Consider the following 10,450-nt stretch of genomic DNA (forward strand, 5'->3'; position numbering starts at 1 on the left):
TTAAAGTGTTCCTTTCCTGTCCCGAGCTGCTAGCTCTTTTTTGCGTTACTTAATGCGGAATGTTACTCCCTGTAAAACTAGTGGGTGTTCTGACATCGTGCCCCTGTACTGGGCACTGGTGAGGCCACACCTCGAATCCTGTGTTCAGTTTTGGGCCCCTCACTACGAGAAGGACGTTGAGGTGCTGGAACGTGTCCAGAGAAGGGTGACGAAGCTGGTGAGGGGTCTGGAGCACAAGTCTGATGAGGAGCGGCTGAGGGAACAGGGGTTGTTCAGTCTGGAGAAGAGGAGGCTGAGGGGAGACCTCATCGCTCTCTACAATTACCTGAAAGGGGGTTGCAGAGAGGTGGATGTTGGTCTCTTCTCCCAAGTGATGAGTGACAGGACAAGAGGAAACGGCCTCAAGTTGCACCAGGGGAGGTTCAGGCTGGATATTAGGAAAAATGTCTTTACTGAGAGAGTGGTGAAGCATTGGAATAGACTGCCCAGGAAGGTGGTGGAGTCACCATCCCTGGAGGTGTTCAAGGAACGTGTGGACGTGGCACTGTGGGACGTGGTTTAGTGGGCATGGTGGGGTTGGGGTGATGGTTGGACTTGATCTTAGAGGTCTTTTCCAACCTTAATGATTCTGTGATTCTGTGACATGGTGAAATGAGAAAAGGTCTATGCCCTCCTCTGAAAAAGGTCTACAGCTTGATTAGTGGATAGCTGAATTGCTCCACACACCTTCAGGCATGACAGTGCACAGGTGAAGGGGATGCTGGGGCGTGAAGTACAGTAGCCTTCCAGGTTCCCTGGTTCCAGCTCCAGGGTGGGACTAGCAGGTATTGACAATAAATTAAAGCAGCATTAGAGCTGCTGTCTGCTGGCTGAAGAAGTACCCTAGTGCCCGTTCGCACCAGGAGCCACACCAGAGTGCTCTCTGTTTGGATCATACCCTTGTCACCCTCTCTGCTGGGGATACTCCCTGACCCTAGCAGGCAGATAAGGGGGGGAAAGGATGACCTAGAATTTGCAACCTGGAGATTTGGGGGACTTCATTTTCATTTTGGCACCATTTTGTCTCCTTTGTGCCATCAGAATGCTGAAAAGAAAATGCATCAAGTGTAGAGAAACTGATGAGGAGTTTGCAACAAAAGAGCAGGCAGGGTCTTGTGTTTAACTGTATGAATTCAATGCTGGAAGAGAATTCAGGAGATCATTGCAGACAACCTCCTAAAATAAAGTAAGATCATGCATAACTTGATGAAGAGTTTTTTTGCTGACTCCTAAAAGCTTCATGTGAAGATGCCTCAATATTTCTAATGGGGCTGTGGAATTGCTTAACAACATATTCATCTGTTGAAAACTCAACTGATTTGCTTTAATGAGGTCTCTAATTGTCTCTGTGCCAGTTTCCCCATCAACAGAATGGTATGCTATAACCAGGAGTATTTTTAGACCGAATTATTCTATCTTCAAAATGCTTGGCATGTTAAAAAAAAAAAAAAATCCAGAATCTGTTTAAATATCATAATAGGAGGAATGGCAATAGAAACTGTTCAGTCACTTCCAAGGATCAAATGCTGTAATGCAGCTTCTAGAACTGGATTTCGAAGTATAAAAGGAAAAGTCCAAACGGGACTGCTGCTAAGCTTTGGAGCTTGCTGTTGTGTATCTTTGCCAGTTTAATACTGCCTAAGCAGACTCCACTTAACCTTGTCCAATTCTGGGCCTCAGGCGGCCTCACTAGTACTGACATACCAAATGACGTGCTGCTACCTGGCTCAGGCACGTGACGTTGACAAAGGAATTTTCTCAGAGGTCCTCCGCCTCTTTCAGTGTTAGGGGTGAAACTGTTCCAGGAGTGAACTTGGGTTAAATAGGGATGGGACCTTGCTGCTTTCACTGAGGAGGCTGGAAGTTGTGTAATGAATGTGTTATGGGCTAAGAGAAGATAGATAGCTTGATGCTCATCGCAGCTATAGGAAAAACATGGAATTGAATTTTCTCTTTCTGTGCTGGTGGGCGTTAGGTTACCTAAGCTCATTTTTCCTCATGTGTTCACTAATATTCCTTTCCAACATTAATTTTTTTTTTGAAAGTGTTGCTTGACTTCAGCTATAGCTATAAGCAATTGGAGTTGTGCTTTAAACACATGAAATGTTACACAGTGCTGGAAGCACTCTGAAATACTGTCTCCCAGGTCACACAAACTGGGTATTCAAAACCAGCGCACGCTATTGATATAAAATCTCTCTGGGAGTAATCCTGAGTTTACTGTCCTGGCTATGGCAGGACTTCAGGTGAAAGGCATATGTTTAAATGTAAGAAAGCACTCGGGAAGTCTTGGGACCTGGGGTTTGGGGCTTAACACCCCCTGAGTGCTGAAGTCAGCCCAACATGGCTCTTCTGTGGTTTGGAGAACAAGGTAGTGAGCTCCGGTTGGAGAAGTTGGTCTGTGCTGATCACCTTTACTCAGAAATGCCATTGGCACGCTAACTGACCGCTTTGAGTGTTTACCCAGAAAGGACACATGGGTTCTTCATTTTCCTCAGCCTTGGGTGCTCACCTCCTCTCTGGGGACGGCTCCCACCCTTTGGCCATGCAAAGCCTGGGGGGAGGACACCTTGCAGCACTCACCCTGAAGCTGTGAAAGTCCAAGGTGAATGGTGAAATGCTTCAGATGACTGAAGCAGTGCAAAAGGGTGATCTAGTCCATGCCACTTTTTTTTTTCCTGCTTGCTCTCACATCTTCTCCTCCTATTGATTTTCACAGCGTATTTTGTTTTTCTCTATCCCTGCCCCTTCTCTCTGCCCCATGAATGCTACACGTGTTTCGCACTGTTCATCTTGAATTGATGGGGTGGTTTTGAAATGAGTTTGTCAGTTCCTAATTGAGCACAGACTTTCTGCTTGGGGACGAGTTGCAGGGGAAAACGCTAAAGCTAGGGAGGTCTGGAGCATAACCAAACAAATAGCTAGGTCAGCATTTGTAAGACATGGACCACAGTAGACATATGCACTGTAAGGTCCATGTTGCTTATGATGGTGCTAAAAAGGGTCTTAAAAGGCTCTTTGTTATCCTACTTCTCCATCTGGAGTCTGAACCCTGAGACTGATAAAGGGCAGGTGGTGGTTTTGGGCTTGTTAGGACACAATCTGCTGGCTCAGCAAGGAGTTGATAAATGACTCCCCAAGAATAGTGAATCATTTGGTAATGGAAGTGAAGAGGACCAAGCTTCCATTCCTGCACTCAGGTCATGGCACTGGAGCACCTGTCTGTGTGTTATATTGTACTTTATTATGACAAGGAGCGATGAGGTCTGTTTGTCTACACACAATTCAGAGCCCCTCACCAAGGCATACTAAATAAATATAATAAACTTGTCATAGGCAGCACTTCTGTGGTTTGTGACCTGTTTTTCCTTTAAAACATATTTTCCAAATGTGAGATGAGTGGTCTGAATGAGTTTAGGGAATAGCCTATACTGTTGTGATTATTGTGAGCGCATACTGAATCATTTCATCAAGTTTGCAAGCCAGCAAGACCATCACCACAAACATACAAAAGGGAAAAACAGGGAAAAGCATGAAGTGCCTTGCTCTCGATGGATGCAGTGTGTTGTGCTAGGAAGAGGCTGCACTAGTGTGGCAGTCTTAAAATCTAACAGATAAAAACAGGTGTGGAAAATAGATGATAAATGGGAAGAAACCATTAATGGAGCTTAACCAGCTGGGTCTTCCTCCCTTTTAAATTAGATTCTGTATTTCTGCTCTTGGAGAGGAGACACTCTTCTTCAGTATAGCTGGACTGAGCAGCTCAGGTGTGGCTGGGTAAATATCTCTGTGTTTAGGTTCCCCCAAGGTTGTGGGGCTTACCAGCTGAGTTGTCCTTTTTTTTGCAGGGGGGAGGCGGGGGGAAATTTAGACACAAGACTGGAGCTTCCAGTGCCAAAGGGCACAGAAGAAGAACTGTGCCTTAAGTTTTGTACGGAGATTCTCGCACTATATTCAACACCATGCTATATAGCCTGGTTAAGAAAGCTTATATGGCTTATGTATACATAATTTGGCACAGCTACATAGTACCTTGTATCAACCAAATGTGAAGTGTTGTGGTCTCATGGCCATTTTCTCTGTCTTCTGTAAACAAACTGTGACCAGGTGCTGTCAAGTCATTATAAGCTGGTTAACTGGCACTCTGTAGGTAGAGTTTCAAAAGTAGTTATTTATGGATGGACTTGAAACGAAGAACAGGATGCTGTCTTATAGACCAATGCCAGCCACTTTACATGCATAAAGACCTGCACACAAGAGAAGGGAGTTGTTTAGGGGAAGTTTGCTTTCAAACGCAGTGTTACTGGGTTTGTTACTTGACAAAGTAAGGAGGAAGAGCCTTCTGTGTGTCAGTGGGAAAGGAAAGAGTTTAAATGCCTGTAAAAGCAAACGTGAAAATCTGGGCAGGAGGGATATGAAGAAGATGGTGGCGTGGTCAAACCAACAGATCAGGCTATGACCTGAAGCAGCTGGATTTCAAAGGATTTGTTCTTCATTGTGAGGAGAAGAGGAGACAATTCTTATTACTTCCAGAAGTCACCATGAATCCAGAGATGAAAATCTTTTCCATGCCTCCGGTCTCTTAAGGAGGGGTATCATTAAACTATCAGACTGATGTCAAAACTTGTTCCTTGGCAGGCAGATGCACGTTCTGTGTAGGGAAGTGGTATGGGGAAGAATACGCTGACTATTGCATGCTCATAAACTCCTCTTGAACGAGGAACCCAGTTCAAGCCCTCTAGCCCCAGGCACATCGCTAGTGATGATGATAATTTTAAGTGCCATCTTCAGTACCAGGTTTTTATGTCTGTAGTAAATAACAAACAATTCAAATGTCAAGAATGGTTTGTCATTAGGAAGTGATTTTTTTTCTCTCTCCTGAAGTTTTACCAGTCTGTGAGAATCAGTCATGAGAATTTGGAGTTAACATTTGTTCCACAGAGATGAAGATCAGTGCGTTCCCTTGGCTTTCTTTATTAGCTGAAAAGGGTGGGGGAAGGAAAATAAGCATGTAGCTTAATAGGAAATCAAAACTGGTTTGTGAATGTGTGTCTGGTCTGGCTTATTCATGACTGTGATACACATGTAAAATATGCTGGTGGTGCTACATAGTCAAAAAAGCAGCTTGCCAACACTGTTAAATTACTATTTATTTCCTTTTAATTCCACTGGGTGTGACATTTACGTCCAAATACATCTATCATTTTGTTGGACTTTTTGTTAGCCCTACTACAGCCCTGAAAGGTTATTTAAGTTTTTGCATGTGGGAATGACCAGCTGTGAAGACTTTAGAATTGAAAAGGGTACTTTTCTATTTTGACCTGACTTGACTTTGCTTTAAAACAACAAGTCTTTTGTGTTTTAAAACAAGTCTTTTTTGCAGAATAAATGAGACCATATATAATTTTACCCTTTTAAAACCTCCTTGTCTTCCTTTAGGGGAATATACAGTATTTTAATTACTGAGTTTGCCAAAAGTAAATGCAGTCATGTGGTATGAGTGATGTGATAGGCTCCTCTGACTAGTTTATGTATGATGTAAATAGATGATGCAGAGGATGTCAAGGAGCCTGGTGCAGTATGTTGGGATCATATGTGCTTACATTATGTTGAAAAAGAGATCAGTGGCATGCTATAGAGTTTAATTAGGCCTACACAAATTGGTGAATTGGTCTACGACCGAACTGGTCTACACAAATACGGCAATTTACTGAAAAGACATTGCAGCTGGATACGCTTATGGTTGTGCTGGAGATACACGCTAACTGCTTCCCACTCACTTAGCTGAGCTGGAGGGAAAACCTCTTTTCTCGCAGTACAGCTTCCAAAGAGCCCTTTCAAGTAACGGAAATGATGTGATGCGATGCGATGCTCTCGTAGAAAGTCTTGCATTTGACAGAGGAGCCCATTAAGTAATTATCTTCTCTATTGACATACCAGGAGCTGGCAGGAGTAGTTGTGTCACTGGAAATGTTTATATCCAGATCTTTTGAGAAAATGTTGGCGTTTCACTCCCACGCCAGCGGGAATTACGTGAGTTAGTAACATACTCCTTTCGGAAGGTCTTTCTGATTTAGATTAACGAAGCGTTTGACAATCTTCCTACAGCTACTGGTTCTTGTGCAGTAGGAAGCAACGGGTGAGCTGCAGTGCCAAAAGCTATTTTATTTCTGAAGTCTCTGAAGCTTGAGTGAAGACTCAGCCTGACTGATGTTTCATTAGAGAAGCCTGAACTCCAGTTGTCAAATAGCCAACCAGAAGGGTACACCGTGAAGTGAGAGGTTGCTCACTGAGGACTACCTGTGGTCTGTTAGCCAAAGAACAGGTCATGAAATTTAAGAAAAAGTTGTCTGGAGATGATACATTATATTTTGTCAGATATTAATAGACTGAAAAAAAATAGATATGCCTTTGGGCACACAAGCCCTTCAGGTTTGAAACAGAGTCAAGAAACTGGAAGCTGAATATAGGTTAGTTCTTTGTGTGAGATTTGTCATTTTGGACCTGAAGAAGATCCTCCCTGCCCAAAAGCGTGTGTTTTTTTCCAACTGTCAGCAGGTCTTGCAGAATGACTATGTTTCTCCACGCATTCTGCCTTGCTTATGACCTCAAGGCATCATGAAGGAAGGTATTATTTATAAGAACTGTAGTCAAGCAAACAACACTTCAGGCTACATGTTCAAAACCTTTTTTTCAATTTGTAAATGTATCTTCCATACCCATCATGCTGATTACATTGCATTACATGAGCTAAAGGAAAACTACTTTTCTAGCTAGCCAAGTGCCACTGAATACACATGGAACATATAGGGGCCTCGTAACACATGTTGCAAGCACTCATCAACTGTGCCTGGAATGACTAACAATGTTAAGTAAAACAAGAGAAAAGGCAGGGAAAAAAAAAGCCTGGAAAACCTTCCTTAACTGGGAATGTTTTCACTAGATAATATAAAGTCGCCACATGAGTGTGAGAAGCAGGTTTAGATCATGCTTTCCTGGCTTCTGGTGGTTTTTACTGAGGTTAGCATTTTAATCTATTACAAAGATGATGGTTTACTTTTCTTTTTGTTTTATTTTCTCCAGAGAGTAGTTATGGCATGAAAGGCAGAAGGGGAGAGGAATGACTGGATCATGGTGAGCCCTTCCAACCATTAGATAGTAGGCTCTGCCATTGATGTCGGTGGGACAGAACTGGAGACATTGTGTCTCCGTCACCCTTACCGATCTATTGGGGAGACACTGGGAAGGTTGAAAAAGGTGGCTTTAACTGCAAGCAGTAATCAGAGACCCAGGCATGTATTGGGGGGTTCAGCGGTGGGAAAACAGCAGTCACAGTACTGGAAGTGACAGTAATCCTTGCTGTATTTCTAACCGTCCGTTGCAAAACAGTATGTTTAATGACTCACTTTGCTTCTAGGGGCTGTAAAGAATGACTGCAGGTTGCTTTATCTGTGAATAGTGAGTTGTCTTCACAGGCAACCTGAATTGTGTCAGATGGAGAATGAACTGAAAGAATAAAAGCCTCAGAGCACTAGCAAAGTAATTATTTCCTCTACCACACTGCAACTTCACCTCTTGGTGACAGTGTATTTCCACTGCTCACTGGCTGTGGTTAATGAGGTAGAAAGGGCATTCATAGAACAGTAACGTTGTTCCAAGAACATGAAATCTTCGAATCATCCTTGGACTACACTTTTTGTTTCCTCCTCCACTAGCTATGTCTGCCCATTTGCTTATCAGTCTCTCCAGGACATCAGACCTTTACGGCGATCCCATCTCTTACTCATGCTTTACTCATTTCCCAACATGGCCATTACTGCTTTTCAATTTAGTCCTCCTAAATCCCTGCTTTGAATTTAAGGTCATTCACAGTGCAGATGTGGATGAAAGTTAATATGCCATTAATCCATAGCAAGTACATGCAAGGGTATAAAATATTCTGTGTATTCAAAGAACAACACATCATGTTTCAGGTTTTACTGCATTAATTTATTATTAGTTGCATTGTTAAGCAGTAAATTTGGATTTGCATATAGCAAATAGCTTGCCACATTTTGTCCCGAGATTGCAAATTTGTGTTGTTTTAGCAAGTTTTAGCTTGGTATACCTTTAGTGAAGCAACAGCAATACAGCTGTGGCAGCACACAGCTCAGTTCAGTGGGTGCCTGAGAAGGGAAGGGCTTGCAGAGGGACTCCTACTCTTGCCTGTAACTCCATCAATCCACAAGACAGCCCAGGTACATCTATAGGAGTTGCAATCACAAACATAAAATGCTGCAAAGAGCGTGCCTCCATCATGTGCCAAACAGAAGATGTAGGATCTGTACCTGTTCCTTCTGCTTGTGCCACTTTTAGAAGGGAGAACACTTGGTATTTTTCACGTTGCATAATCTTGACCCAAGGTATGCTGTTTTACTGGAAAACGTTCTTCTGTAATCCTGCCTTCTTGTTGTCCTCTCATTAGTAGAGAAGAACAGACGGGACCCCTCCTCTGAGCTGCACTTAAAACCACAGTCTACGCCACCCTCACCTTTCATGCGATATGTCCAACAAGTACAGTCAGGGAAGATTGTCAGATGTTAGAGCCACCATCCATGATGTTTAGATAAAAGGATGAAGTCCCAACGTGGAAGTACTTTTCTATAGTAGTAGGCACAACTATAGCGTAAGTCATGTTTAATCACTATTCCATTCACCCTCTGTGCACCTTCCAGCACCTCTACATGGGATAAGGTGTACAGACGACTTGTAGTCATAAGCTCCTGTATTTCAGACAGAAACTCCTGCTGCTGTCTTCTCAGCCACCTGTGATAGCCATTATCTACTCTATCAAATTATGTCAAATCCCACAGTTGTGTATCTGCCATTTTAGGCTACTTCAGCACCTATATCATTTGGTAACAAGCACTTCATTTCTCTGCTCAGTCTTGGACTCAGAGCAGAGACTGAGTGCCAGAAAAGACTATTTTCCCTGACACATCTTCTGATAGAGCTCTATTGGAACTTATTTATTGCTCTTTGAAAATGACACTGTTCAGGCCGAGAGTTTAACGATGACTTGTGGTAAAGCTTTATCAAGTGTGTGTGCCTGAAGCTATACTCTCCCCTTCCTTCTTGCAGCATTTATACCTTGGCCAAACGTCAAGGTATTCTTGGCTTCTCATGCCTCTTTTACATGAGAAAAAGAAAGCAAAGAAAGCAAAATGGCTTTAAGATTCTAACATGGGAGAACAGTATTTTCTTCTATCTTAGTAGAAGAGATGAGGTATCAGTCTCTTCAAAGCCAAAATTCTGGAAAACAAAGAACTCATCCTGAGGCAAACACCTGCCTAAAGCAGTCATTTCAAAACAACTGTAGTTTGTCACAGTTTAAAGATCCTGTTTTCAGGTACTTTTACTAGAGGCAAGTGTTGAGCGGCCCCACCATAGATGACATCTACCTCTGCCTACAATCATTCCTAACACTTGCATACAACCTAGTGCTGCTGAACTTCTGTATTGCCAGCAGCTGCTGAGAAATGTGTTATTATTTACTTAGCTGCTAAAGTAGCACTGTCGAGCAATCATGCAGCGAGTACGCTATGAATATCCTGTTAATGTCATATGAAGTGGAAAATAAAAAGTCCCAATTTAGAACGTATCCATCAATTTTTATCTGCATTTAGGACAAAATGAAGAACTGCTGTATAAGAAACAATTTTAAAGTTTGAACAACAAATGACAAGTAGGAGGAGGCCTGTTTGTCTGAACTTCAATGGTAAGGTTCGGTGAACAGGAAAGGCTTTTGCACCACAATGCCATCATGTTAAAAGTTTCTGGATTGTCAGAATTAAAAAATTCCTTGGGTTGTTTCACTGGTACTCTTAGTCACAGCTAAACATAAAAGATTGTTACGAATTAATCTGGTAACTAGGACAGCTTTAGATGAATTGGAAATGTGTGAATATCATACAAACACCATTATTTGCAATTAAGTCCTATAAAAATTAAAAACTAGAATATAATTGCTTAATATAAAAAGTTGCCAGATGATTCTTTGCATATTTTGAACATGTATACACCTGACAATCAAAAACTAAGACTCCTTAGGAATTTCCCTCCCCCCAGTCGAGGAATGGCAGCTTTGAAATCCAGAAATGAGTTGCTTTGATGCTATGTTTGGAGCAGTATCCACATTTAAAGTTACAGAATTAGATTTTGCCTCTCCCCAGATCTCCTGCACAGTTTAAGGCTTGTATGTGTGCCCAGTATGGTCATCATCATACAGCTCTGTACTCCTCTGAACCTGCCTGGTTTACTGCCAGGAGTATTTATCTGGCCTAAATTCGAGAAATCTGTTTTTCCTGGCTCCAGATTAGAAAAGGCTTTTGGACAAGTACTTCTGATGGTGATTTAGATATGCAGGTATATG

The sequence above is a fragment of the Gavia stellata genome, chromosome Z (assembly GCF_030936135.1).
Source record: "Gavia stellata isolate bGavSte3 chromosome Z, bGavSte3.hap2, whole genome shotgun sequence".
Classification (NCBI taxonomy): domain Eukaryota; kingdom Metazoa; phylum Chordata; class Aves; order Gaviiformes; family Gaviidae; genus Gavia; species Gavia stellata.